At 44.5% G+C, this 10,371-nt stretch overlaps 1 pseudogene; it reads left to right on the top strand.

Annotated features, from left to right (window-relative positions):
* Positions 1-7,152: 7,152 nt before the first annotated feature.
* LOC142255539 (U2 spliceosomal RNA) lies at positions 7,153-7,358 on the top strand (annotated as a pseudogene).
* The last annotated feature ends 3,013 nt before the right edge of the window (positions 7,359-10,371 follow it).

The raw sequence follows: 10,371 nt of genomic DNA, 5'->3' as shown, positions 1-10,371 counted from the left end.
TGGGTAGGGACCCAGCCCAGCCCAGCTGGGACCCAGTTTGAGCGAGGAACGGAACAAGTCCTTCCCACACCAAGGTTTGCAGGCCCTACCTCAGTCAGGGTTTCACCCACACTCTACAGCTCCGGAATGTCATGCTCTTCAGCCTCCTCCTCCTCCTGCGCATCCTCATCCACTTTACCCTCCACACCAGTCCCAAGCTGGAAGCACTGCAGCACTGCCTCGGCGAAGCGGCAACAGGCTGTGCTGCAGCTAATCTGCATAGGTGACAAACCCCACAATGCAGAAGAGGTGTGGACAGCTCTAAAACAGCATGCAGATCACTGGCTCACACCTCTGAACCTAAAGCCAGGAAAGGTTGTGTGTGACAATGGCCGGAACCTGGTGGCGGCTTTGAGGCGAGGCCAGCTGACACATGTTCCATGCGTGGCCCATGTGCTCAACCTCGTGGTTCAGCGGTTTCTAAACTCATACCCAGAGCTGTCTGATCTGCTGGTAAAAGTTCGCCGCCTGTCTGCACATTTTCGAAAGTCACCTACTGCTTCAGCCGGCCTTGCCGGCTTTCAGCGTCATTTGCATCTTCCGGCTCACAGACTGGTGTGTGATGTCCCCACGCATTGGAATTCAACTCTGCACATGTTGATCAGGATATGTGAGCAGAAGAGGGCAATTGTTGAGTACCTGCATCACCTAAGCCATCGGGAAATGGGTCAAACTCCACACATAACACCTGAGGAGTGGAGATGGATGTCCGACCTATGTACCATCCTCCAAAACTTTGAGGACTCCACCAAGATGGTGAGCGGCGATGACGCCATTATTAGCGTCACCATACCGCTTCTCTGCCTTCTAAAACGGTCTCTGCTCAAAACCAAACATGATGCATTGCAGGCGGAACACGATGAGTTGGAGCAAGAAACAGTAGTGGGTGTGGGTGATAACACACAGCCCAGCCTCGTCTCATCACAACGTGCAGTGGAGGACTATGACGAGGAGGAAGATGAAGACATGGAGCAACTCTCCGACCAAATTGAGGATATGACATGCATACCAGTCATATGCTCAGTTCAGCGTGGCTGGCCAGAGGACAGGGTAGATGAGGAGGAGGAGGAGGAGAAGGAGGAGGACAGCATGTTCAGTCATCGTGTTGGTCTGGATATTGAAGTGATGGCTGTTAAGAGTCTGGCGCACATGGATGACTTTATGGTAAGCTGCCTGTCTCGTGACCCTCGCGTTAAGAACATCTTGGCCGACAATCATTACTGGTTGGTAACACTGTTAGACCCACGCTACAAGGAGAACTTTATGTCTCTTATTCCCGAGGCGGAGAGGTCAGCCAAAATGCAGCAGTTCTGGAAGGCCATAGTCACGGAAGTAGGCAAAGCATTCCCTTCACAAAACGCTAGCGTCATAATTGTAACACTATTAGTTAAAAGAAAGGGATAAACTGTAAAAAAAACAAAATAAGGCATAACTTTTTTTTAACATCAATTTTTTTTTTTTAGATTTAACCAAAGAATGTGCACATTTGTTATAATAAACAAGTGAAAAATGTTGAAAATCAGTCATCCAAAGGTGTGTGAAAAAAAAATATATATATGGTACCAATAAAAATGTCACTTTGTCCTGCAAAGAATGCAGCCCCCCACATTATTTTTTTCCTCTGTGCGGCCCATACACCCAGCCGAGTTTGAGACCCCCTGCCTTACACTATATAGATATCATGTTCATTCCCCATCTATCTTGCTCAGGAGAGCATCTCCCTCCCCCGGCACCAAGAGCAGCTCATACTGAATTGTTACATTGACTAGTAACACTGCACACAGAAATGCACCTTAATATTCCACTGTTAACCCTTTCCTCCCAGCAGTAACACACAACTCCTCACCTTGATATCATGGTGATTTATGGTCAGAATGACTTCAATGCGATCAGTGATTTCTATTCTAGCTCTGCTCACATAGATTTTATATCCACACTCAACTATAGGCCGTTCTTCATATTTTGGGGGTTTTTAGTCAGATATACTAGTTTGTGCCTGTATAGTATTGGTGTAGATGGGAGTGTAGGGCATGGGTTACATGGCACTGTGGTGGGATACTGATGGGAGGTATTGGTGCTGTGTTTGAGGCTTCTACTGGGTATTTTCCTACAAATACTGGAACAGCTCACTGCTTAGAATGATCCTTCCCAGCTCTATAATATATTATATATACCCCACAATGCAGGCTCACACACACATTTGTCTCAAGTGTGTTGTAGGGACACAGATACAGTCTTGGTCATGTGACTAAAGGCTACTTTACACACTGCGATATCGGTCCTGATATCGCTAGTGTGGGTACCCGCCCCCATCTGTTGCGCGACACGGGCAAATTGCTGCCCATGCTGCACAACACCGAACAGAACCAGTCACACATACTTACCTGCCCGGCGACGTCGCTGTGACCGGCGAACCGCCTCCTTTCTAAGGGGGCGGTTCGTGCGGCGTCACAGCAACGTCACTGAGCGACCACCCAATAGCAGTGGAGGGGCGGAGATGAGTGGCCGGAACATCCCGCCCACCTCCTTCCTTCCTCATAGCGGCTTTGAGGCAGGTAAGGAGAGGTTCCTCGTTTCTGCGGTGTCACACGGAGCAATGTGTGCTGCCGCAGGAGCGACGAACTACATCGTTACTGCTGCAGTAACGATAATCGAGAATGGAGACCCATGTCACCGATGAGCGATTTTGCACGTTTTTGCAACGATGCAAAATCGCTCATCGGTGTCACACGCAGCAACATCGCTAATGCGGCCGGATGTGCGTCACAAATTCCGTGACCCCAACGACTCCGCATTAGCGATGTCGCAGCGTGTAAAGCCCCCTTTAGTGGGAGTGGTGTACAGGGTCTTAGCAGTAAAGAGTATTCCATATTTCTGCCAGATACCCACAGAGATATTGAAATCTGAAAAAAGAGACTTCTGCTCATTGAAGGTAAGAACTGCTCACATAGCGTTCAACTCCACAGCAAACGAGTGCTCTAGCACTGGCATCTCAGCAGGGATATTCCCCTACTACACATGTGTGTCTGGGTCGCTGTGACAGTTTACAGGACATAACTCAGGGCACCTAGACAGAAGGCAGAGGGACTACTTTCTATTTCTGGTGTAGAGCTTAGTACAATATATATATATATACTATTACATGTGACACATGTACCTTGTATTACCATTATTCGCTGTATATGAACCCCTTTTCTCCGGGCATTATTTGTCTATAGCATTTTTCACGAACCTGAGGCAACTGAGAACCCTTCAGTGAAGGAATTCCACTAACCCTCACAATACCAACCAGGGGCCTCCCTGCAGTAACTCAGGTAGTTGTACCCATTCTCTTTCCGCATTCTATGTGTTCTTCTTCTTTCTTCTTTTTTTTCTTTTTTCTTCTTTTTATTTCTATCATGTAGTTCAGGGGTTTATAGATATATGTCCTGCATCTCATATTTCCTTTAGTGGTGCTTCTTACCCATTCTCATATCATTTACCCTAGTATTTCATGATCCTGAGGCGACTGAGAACCCTTTAATAAAGGAATCCTTTTTCACTTGAATTGTCAAGTGATACTTACCAGTGACTATCACGTAATGTTACAGGTAGTTGCATTTTCTTCCTCTTCTTTCTCTCCTTTCTTCTTTGTCACACGGTCCATTGTGTTATAGCCCACGTGTCATGATAACACTTGTACCATCTTTTCATTTAGATTCCACCTACAATTATTTACCGATTCCAGTTCTGAAATAGGCTTTCATCATCTACTCACTAGAATTCTCAAGTGCATAAGGTACTGAGACATATACATGTTCACACCATTATAAAGAACAAAGTATAAACATTGAGGTTTTTCTCACACCCATGTTCCTGTGTTCTTTGATATGATATGTGTTCATTTCCTTCACTATATAGGATTGCAAGTTTTCCATTTGTACCTTAATGGCAATGACGCTATACAATTGAACACATATCATCCTGTTATCCATATAGGTGTGTATTTACCTGCTTGACTATTTTTGGTTGTTTGATCCAGAATGTTTCTCCAGATAGGTCATGTGGAAATTTTCTTTCCTCAGTACAAATGTTTTCACTATGGCTTTGGAAAAATTTTTTGTATGTGCATCATGGTCATTTGACCCATTGTACTCTCAAGTAGCAATATATTGTACTGTTATGTTGTACTATGTACTAATTACGTGTTTATATGGTTTTGTAACCCTTTATGATCTTAGATAACTTTATCCTTGATAAAGACCTAAAAACAAGGTCGAAACGTTGGATGAATTATCCTTTTGCACAAATAAAGAATTTTCAGCATTCCAAGAGTTCTTTTCTTACGTTATTGATCACTATAGTGTGCCAGAGCTATTTCTATTGAATTGACTCTTATTTTTTCTGAGCACCTGCTATATACACAGTGAGCCAGACATATTCAAGTTTCATTCAGAAGGCAGAGGGAAGCCTTAGCAGCTGAGCCTATATCTTGGCTTTTGAGCATTAGAACAGGCCGGCGATTACAGGGTAACATGAAAAATGTCCAGCTTGCATTATGACTAGAACATGACAATATCATTTTAAGTACAAACCTATGATGCGTTCCTAAGCAGTTGATGTTATATGTTCTACATTTCATTTTCTGCATACTTTACAAGTAGTAGAATTTGCTTTGATATAGGCAACTGGATTTTCACAATGAAAAGGCAAAGGATAACGCCCGAAAAAGACGCCATACATTATGTCAGTGCCATCACTGACAAACCTGGATTGACCATGAAATACATCAATCCCCTTAAAGGTGAGTTAAAACAAGTTTTAACTAAATTGCCTTAATATTGTCATGCATTAGAATGACTGTCTTAGGTAATGATAAATATTTTCTACAGGAAGAGGAGTGTTTGCTGAAACTGAAATCGAAAAAGGGAGTTTTGTTGCAGAATATCGAGGCGAGCTCACGTATGCACTTACGATGGTAGACAACTACTCGAGATTTATGGTTGTGGTACAAGTCAAAGATCTAATGGCCCATACTGCAGCGAAGGTCTTCCAAGCACACTTATGCAGACCTCATGGCTACTCAGAGAGAGTCCTCACAGATCAAGGCACTGCCTTTGAAGCGGAAATCTTCAAGGACTTCTGCAGCTTTTACCGATGCAGGAAGATGCGCACTACACCCTACCATGCTCAAACCAATGGTTATCAACCTGCTCAGGACTTTACCCCATATTCCAGATGTGGCCTTACAAGTGATTTATAGAGGGTTAACAATACGTTGGGATCACCGGATCTAATCTCCCTTTTTATACACCCTAAAATCTTGTTTGCTTTAGAATAAACAATAACATCATAAAGGTATAGCAGTACCGTTTCAAAGTTTCGGTGTCCCAAGCAGCATTCCATCAGCCTCTGGAAGGTTCCTGGCAAATTGCACAGCTCGAAGGGCATGCTTTTGAACTCGCAGAGACCCATCGGGGTGGCAAAGGCGGTCTTCTCCCGGTCTGCCTCAGCAACGGACACTTGCCAATAGCGACTAGTGAGATCAAGGGTAGAAAAATAATTTGCAGTTCTCAATGCAGCTAGCTATTCCTCAATACAGGGGAGTGGTGCTGTCCTTCTTCTTTAACAGGACCAACGGAGCTGCCCAGAGGCTACAACTGTCACGGATAACCCCAGCCTCCTTCATGTTGCTCAACATGTCCTTGGTACACTGGTAATGTGCAGGTAGTTTTGGCTTATATCTCTCTTTGATGGGTGGGTGTGCACTTGTGGGGATGTAGTGTTTGACCCCTTTTATTCTTCAAAAGTCTAGCGGATGTTTGCTGAAGACTTGCTCGTATTCTTGCACTAGCCTGTAGACCCCCTTCTTGTGATGTGAAGGTGTGGAGTCAGTGCCTACGTGTAATTCCTTACACCACTCCTCTGGCTGACTTGGTGAGCTGTCACTGAATGGGTGGGCTGAAGCAATGGTGGATGCTGCTGTTTGGATAGCATGTGTATCTACTGAGAACAGCTTATCAATGGTGGCAAATCGGAGCAGCTTAATCTCTTGCTCTCCGCAGTTCAACACTCTCATGGGCACTCTTCCCTTCCATATTAATGAATAAAACTATGATGTAAATAGCATATAGATACCCCACAAATGCAGATAAAAGTAGGTTATGGGAAAAGGGGGAAGAGAGAAACAGGAAAATAGTGGAATAAAGTATACCTTCCAGGTGGGAGAGGAAATGGCAGCACAGCCAGTGGAGGTGAAGCAAGGGGAGCCTGCAACTAAAGAGTTGAGAGCGTTATCACATGGTGACTGAGCCTGATTGTAACGGGAGCATAGAGGTGCCGATCCTGTCTTACCTGCGTTGGTGTAGAAGTGGGTGTCCTGTGGTGGAGTCAGCTGTGTGCAGTGGTGGCCGTGGGTTCTTTTATGTGCGACCGTAGTAATAGCTGTGCCCACTTCCTGTATGGGAGTGGAATGCAGTGAGGCTAATGGAACGCACGCCTGCGCATTTGTGTTTAACGTCGCGCATGTGCAGAACGGAGAAAAGGCTGCGCTCACTTCCTAATGAAAGGGAGTGAGACGCAGCTGGGAAGGGAAGGGAAAAGATTAGGGTTTGGGGATGATGAAAGGGCTTTCTACGGGCAAGGATGGCAAAGGGTGGCAGTGACGGAAAGTCAGGCAGCCTGTCCTGTCCTGTCCTGTCCGTCCGTCTTTTTGTATCATGAATTGGAAAGACTGCAAGGGGGAGGGGAGGTGCTTGGAGGAGGAGGAGTTATTCAGATTAATTGCAGTGGGCGGCGGCTGCAAAAAGCATCATTCTTCTTGTTTTTGCTCTGCAAAACAGCCTTTTCAAGGGTTGGCTTGGGTGACAAAATGTCTTCTGTAGGCGTGGGTTTGTCTCCCTCTCCCTAAGATGTGTCCGGTATAGGCCAGGGTGCCACTCAAGGCCGTAACCAATTCGGGTTATAGCTTCTCGGCCTTTTGGCTAAGATCAAGTGTAGTTTCGGAGGACGCTACCTTGGTCGGTACTGGAAGGTGCCTGGGATTGCACGTCTGCCGGCCTTGAGGAAGTGTGTGCGCCTTCTGGTGACACATAGCCCTCTTGTGCCTGGACGGTTCCCAGGCAACGGGAGGCGATCACCTTTGTTATTTTGAAGTCCTACTGATAAACAGAAAAAAAAAAAATTAAATCTGTTCTTATCAGTTTAATATCTGATACGTCCCCTCTCTGGGGACCATATATTAAATGGATTTTTAGAACAAGGAGATGGAAAAAATCTTGCTCTGTCCACTCCACGCATTGACCTGGTATTGCAGTACCTCCAGGACCGGTGCACCCCTTCTTAACCCAGTTTCCAAAAGCAGAACTCAATTCACCTGATTCAAATGAGCCCCATTAGTGAATTGAAAGAAAGCAAAAACTTTATATGCACCTCAATTTGGCCAATTCACTTTTCACACTTTCACCCTTTTTTTTATCTTTCACACCTTTTACTTGCTTTATTGATGCAAAAGCTGTGCCAAATAGCAAACTCATCTCCACTCAACTTGACCAACTCTGCTATGTCCCGTGCAGTATCTTATTCTCAGTCTTATCTAGATCATTTGCAATTGAATAGAATAGATCCCTTTTGGACACATTGGATTCAGCTGCTGCAGTGACTGCAGGTGTTAGAAGATGCAGACTTGGCATCAGGTGCTGTCTATCAGATTCCACTCCAATTAAAGCTTCCATTGTTTTTCGGTGTTTTCTTTGAGCAATGATGATGTCTTTAGTGATCTGTTGGCTCCCTCTCCTGGAGGAAGAGTTTGCTTGCTCTTGGACTTTCAAAAAGAGAGGTCATGATAGACATTTAGCTTCTGAGCCCAATTGGGGACAGTCATGGGTGATGAATGTTTTGCAACCTGCTGCGAAGCCTGATACCGCAATATAAGGAACGTCAAATACTAAGAATGGGCGGCCTATGAAAGAATTAGTACTTTCATTAAGCATACTTAAACGGCTAATTGGGAATAGACAAACTGTAAAAAGCCCTCTGAGAAAGCCCCTCTCTAACCTTTGTTAGTAAGCTTTTCTGTAGTCTGCCTGTTGATGTATTTTCCGTTTGAACAGTGCACAACATGAAGTGACGGAACACTGGCTTGTCACAATGTCCCCCGCTGACATCACGATAGCGCTGCTGCCTAGAAAGCCAGCTGCGCAGCAGAAGTTGCTCTGTGGGTGGGATGGTGGGCTAATGTATCTATTCCTGCTTGGTGTGAGTTTGACATGATCTAGAGCAACGAGTTCCAGCGGCTAGCGGTTGATTATTGGCTGTAATGGGGCTTTCTGGCTGGTGCCAGCCTTTCTTCTTAGCACACAGGAACCACAATCCCTACACCATGCTTCGATGGATTCTCTCATCCCAGCCCAGTAAAACTACATATTTCACACAGTTATAAGCAGCCCATGGGCATTCACCTGGATTAAAACCCATAACAGCTCATAGACCAAACAATCAATCTACCACTGGACCAAAGACAGGAAGCTAAATCCACTGCCTGCGGTAACTAACTTAATCCTATAGTCTACTCACACAACAAACCCAAGAGAAAGGAAAAAAACATGGCTTCGATTATCCATCCAATGAAAACGCATAACCATTGTGAGCCATTGGACAATGCAATTGCACACATGGTGACATGGTGCACGGCCCAATGAATCAAGTCTGTACTTCATATTCACGGTTTAAGCCCTTGGGTTCTAATGTGTCCAGAGTACATATCCAGAAAGATTCCCTTTCTTTGTGCTAAGCACAAGTCAACAATACGTTGTAAGCAGATTCTATTACCAGTCCCACACCATTTTGTGACGCATAATCGCACAGTGGCCCAATTAAGATTCCAAGTCATCGAACATGTCCCAGCCATACGCAGAGGAGGCGATAGAATTAGGAAGCTCAAAGAAAGGGAATCTTTCTGGATATATACTCTGGGCACGTTGGAACCCAAGGGCTTAAACCATGAATATGAAGAACCGACTTGATTCATTGGGCCGTGCACATTTTTTCTAACGCCCGGTTCTTTTTCGTGTTCACACTATATATGGTTCCAGTATGTATGGAGTTCCATTCTTCCTTGTTTTTTATTTGTCATGTTTGTCTGATTACCTTGTCTAACAGTTTTTTCTCCCCTTTCTTTACCTTCCAGGTTCCCATAGTCACGTGAAATATCCCTGTTGCACTTGATTACGGCTCACTATTCACTATAGGATGTCTTATATCTAACATCACACTCTCACCCATCAGCACTCTATAGGTTTGTATAAGGTATGCGCTTACACATCCGGTCCTCCATAGGTATTTCCACTTATGTAGCACTATCCCTATGATCACTCATAACTCATACCCTTGTAGTCAATTACAGCCTCCTCTCTCCCCTCTCCCCTTCTCCCTTTCCATCTATAATTTTGCCAGTACAATATTAGTTTACATTAGGCACACACTCACATATTCCTTTCCTTAGTGACTTATTGTAATTCACATTCGCATACAATTCTCTATGCCTGCCCCATTACTACATTCATACCTACTTGACCCTATCCTGATACCCCTTGTCTCACCTTGTTGGTCCCTACACCTGTTATCATCTCCTTTCCTGTGTCTGTCTTGTCACACAACACATTTTAGCATATCCCTTGTGCTCCTTATTACCTGTCCTGCCTATTAGAATTATGTCCATTATGTCCATGCATGGCCCAATGAATCAAGTCTGTACTTCATATTCATGGTTTAAGCCTTTGGGTTCCAATGTGCCCAGAGTATATATCCAGAAAGATTCCCTTTCTTTGAGCTTCCTAATTCTATTGCCTCCTCTGCGTATGGCTTGGACATGTTCGATGACTTGGAATCTTAATTGGATCACTGTGTGATTATGCGTCACAAAATGGTGTGGGACTGGTAATAGAATCTGCTTACAATGTATTGTTGACTTGTGTTTAGCTCAAAGAAAGAGAATCTTTCTGGATATGTACTCTGGGCACATTAGAACCCAAGGGCTTAAACCGTGAATATGAAGTAAAGACTTGATTCATTGGGCCGTGCACCATGTCACCATGTGTCCAATTGCATTGTCCAATGGCTCACAATGGTTATGCGTTTTCATTGGATGGATAATCGAAGCCATGTTTTTTTCCTTTCTGTTGGGTTTGTTGTGTGAGTAGCCTATAGGATTAAGTTGGTTACCGCAGGCAGTGGATTTAACTTCCTGTCTTTGGTCCAGTGGTAGATGGATTGTCTGGTCTATGAGCTGTTATTGGTTTGAATGCAGGTGAATGCCCATGGGCTGCTTATGACTGTGTAAAATATGTAGTTTTA

This window comes from Anomaloglossus baeobatrachus, chromosome 10 (assembly GCF_048569485.1).
Source record: "Anomaloglossus baeobatrachus isolate aAnoBae1 chromosome 10, aAnoBae1.hap1, whole genome shotgun sequence".
Classification (NCBI taxonomy): Eukaryota; Metazoa; Chordata; class Amphibia; order Anura; family Aromobatidae; genus Anomaloglossus; species Anomaloglossus baeobatrachus.
The sequence above is the reverse complement of the archived record's forward strand: the minus strand, read 5'-3'. Positions and strand labels throughout refer to the sequence as shown.